Genomic DNA, 3,697 nt, shown 5'->3' on the forward strand with positions numbered 1-3,697 from the left:
TTACCAAAGACATTCAGGGAAGTGGGGGGAATACCAAACAACAGAGCGGGGAATACCAAACAAATTCTAGCCACTGGAGACTGGCCAGTCCGATGAATGCGACAGGCCTCCTTTTCTGTCTTCAACATCTGCTTTTCAGAGGTATTTTGCATCTGAACATGGAGGTTCAGTTTAGCCAGGGTGGTTGGTAGCTGCTGTTAAGCCTGAGCTCCATAAATTTCTCTACTAATCTGCCCCTCACCACATCTGAATGAATAAATAACAATATGGAAGATGTTTTTACGTAATTATTTTAAAATTTGTTTTATCACTCTGGATGAAGTTAGGAGACGAATTCAATAAATAAATGAATAAATATTTTGGCAGTGAATGCCATAAGTCCACTGTTAATTTTATGGAGTACCTCCTCTTCCCATAATAGCTTTGAGTGGGTGGTCCAAAGTTTGTATTGTGAGGCATTATTATCATTCATTTAACCTATTGGGAAATAAGCCCTTAAAGAGGTGACAAAATAACCTGAACTTATTGAAGTCAGTCACTATGTTGTTTCTGTAAAAGAAAATTAAAAGGAAGGAAGCTGCAAGCAGCACTGTCCAGACCTGACTTGAGTAAAACACGTAACTAATGGAGAATGGGAGGCATTATGGAGGAAGCCCCTTCCTAAAGCCATTTTGGCTGCCATGAAGGAGCTAATTCTGAAGCTGGTGTATCACGGACACTTCACACCAACAAAGCTGGATTACTGCAATCAGGGCTGGATTTAGGTTTGATGAGGCCCTGAGCTACTGAAGATAATGGGGCCCTTTATATGTCCAACTGTCCTTTGTCAACAACAAATTGTCACTGTTTTTTTGTGTTGAATATATGCTAATGGTAATTTATGGAACTATCTAAAGCCATTTGCACATAACAAAATATGTGTTTTATCAAAGTAATTGTTGAACTGAAATAGAATTAAGAAGAAGTTGTTTTTTATCTTATATTCTGAAAATGTACATCCAGGTTTTTCCCCCTTTAATTTTTTGGGGGGCCCCGAAAGAGACTGGGGCCCTAAGCTATAGCTTGTTTAGCTTATATGTAAATCCAGCACTGACTGTCATGCGTTACACGTAGGGCTGCCTCTGAAGACGGTTCGGAAGCTTCAGCTGATGCAGAATTCAGTGGCCTGGTTGCTCAATGGGACAGGATGGTTTGAGCCTATTGCACTGATCCTGGCCCAACTGCACTGCCTGCCAATTAGCTTCTGTGCCCAATTCAGTGTTCTGGTTTTGACCTATAAAGCCTTAAATGGCTCAGGACCGCAATACCTCAAGGACTGCCTCTCCCCATATAAACTGTCCCGGACTTTGCATTCATCCTCTGAGACCCTTCTTTATGTGCCTCCTCCACAAGAGGTCTGGCAGGTGTCAGCACGAGAAGGGGCCTTTCCTGCAGTGGCTCCCCGTTTGCACAATGCTCTCCCCAGGGAGGTTTGCCTGGCGCCTTCATTATATATATATTTAGGCGCCAGACAAAAACGTTCCTCTTCAGACAGGCCTTTGGCTGATTAATATACTACAGTCATACCTCGGGATAAATACGCTTCAGGATAAGTATTTTCGGGTTGCGCTCCGCGGCGACCCGGAAGTAACGGAGCGCGTTACTTCCGGGTTTCGCCACTCGCGCATGCGCAGACAGTCAAAATTATGTCACGCGCATGCGCAGAAGCGGCAAAACACAATCCACGCATGCACAGACGCGCAGTCGCATCTTATGTTCTTTTTTTTAAAAAAAAAATTATTGGGTTTTCACATTTTATATAGACAGCACAAACACACAAAGACAAAAACAAACATGTATAATTTCAAATCCTTACTTTCTTAACCACTTTCCCTGACTTCCCCTCACCTCCCCTTCATGCATCCCAATTCCAAAAATTAGCTCAGCAAGTTCTTATCTCTCATCTCATCTTACGTTCTGTTCAGGATGCAAATTGGGCTCCGGAACAGATCCCGTTCGCATCCCGAGGTACCACTGTACAGCCTTTTAAATTCATCTGTGCGAAAGTGGGGCTTTTGTTTTGGTCTATTTATTTACTTACGTCTTATCTTGTATTTTATTCTGTGAGCTGCCCTGGGATCTCTTGTGGAAGGGTGTTATATAAATTTAATAAAACAAGCAAACAAACAAGTTGCATTACATGAAGAAGGATCGGTCGTCAAATATTTGGAGGGGCTGCAAAGACAGGGGAAGATTGCTGAGCGTTGAGAATTAGACAAATTCATGGAGAAGAGGTGTATTGGTGGCTGCTAATCATATTGAGTATATTCTAACTCCAGTATCAGAGGCAGTATGTCTGTGAAGATGGGGTTACAGGCAGGAGACATGGTTCCCGTTTATAACCTATGCTAATTTGGGTATATCCTTCAAGAACACATAAGTCCTTTTGGAGAGATGTTTTGGTATAGGTGTGATCAGCTCTGTAAGGTAAGTGCCATACATTAACTATTTAATGTTGTCTTGTATGTCCATTGAAACTGTCTATACATTTCAAGTTATTAGAACACGTGAAGGCAATTTCCATGTTGGAGATATAATTGTTGCGCAGAACACACACACACACACACACTTTTATCCTGCCCTATTTGTAGTTGGAGCACCCTATCCTTAGTCTGATTTTTGCCTTGGTATATTGGTGATTAAGATCAAGCCTTAGCAATTTCATTCCAAGATTATCTCTACTGAAAGGGGAAGGTGTTGAATTTAAGGTTACAACACTTAAAAGAAAAAGAAAAAGCGAATTCCATGTTTATGTGAATACTAGCAAACTACCAGTGAACTAAATGTGAAAAGAGCACAAAGCAATTACCAGTAAGTAGTGGAACATCTAAAACCAGCCAGTTCCTCAGCAAAAAATGTTATTGATTGGAGGCTAGACTTTTTGTTTCCCTAATAGATATTGATTGCTCTAATAGATTTTACCAGCCACATGTAAAAAAGATTGATTAGGCCATAATGAGGGCTACAGTAGCATAAACTAAGCAGTCGTCCAGGAAGTCCCAGCTTCAACCCTTGGCTCTGCATTAACTGGGTTGGTGGTCTGAGTCAAGGCACTACCAGGCTCCTCTGCGATAACATCAGGAAGCTAGATAATAAATTGCTTTCTACTCTGGTGTGCCCCCTGTTGGAGTTCATAGGGAGGGAAGAGTCTTTAAGAGGCAACAGAACTGCAGTTTCCAGTTGCTTACCTGAGTGGCTTGTAACATTTTAAAAGAAAGGAGGTCAGAACCCTCAGGGCCAAAATCCGTACCCTCCAACATTTCTTTGATGAAAATAGGGTCATGCTATATAATAATAGGAACACGGGTGGCGCTGTGGGTTAAGCCACAGGGCCTAGGACTTGCCGATCAGAAGGTCGGCGGTTTGAATCCCCGCAACGGGGTGAGCTCCCGTTGCTCGGTCCCTGCTCCTGCCAACCTAGCAGTTCAAAAGCACGTCATAGTCAAGTAGATAAATAGGTTCCGCTCCAGCGGGAAGGTAAACGGCGTTTCCGTGCGCTGCTCTGGTTCGCCAGAAGCGGCTTAGTCATGCTGGCCACATGACCCGGAAGCTGTACGCCGGCTCCCTCGGCCAATAAAGCGAGATGAGCGCCGCAACCCCAGAGTCGGCCACGACTGGACCCAATGGTCAGGGGTCCCTTTAATGTAAAAACAACAAA

Source organism: Podarcis muralis, chromosome 17 (genome assembly GCF_964188315.1).
Source record: "Podarcis muralis chromosome 17, rPodMur119.hap1.1, whole genome shotgun sequence".
NCBI classification, from domain to species: domain Eukaryota; kingdom Metazoa; phylum Chordata; class Lepidosauria; order Squamata; family Lacertidae; genus Podarcis; species Podarcis muralis.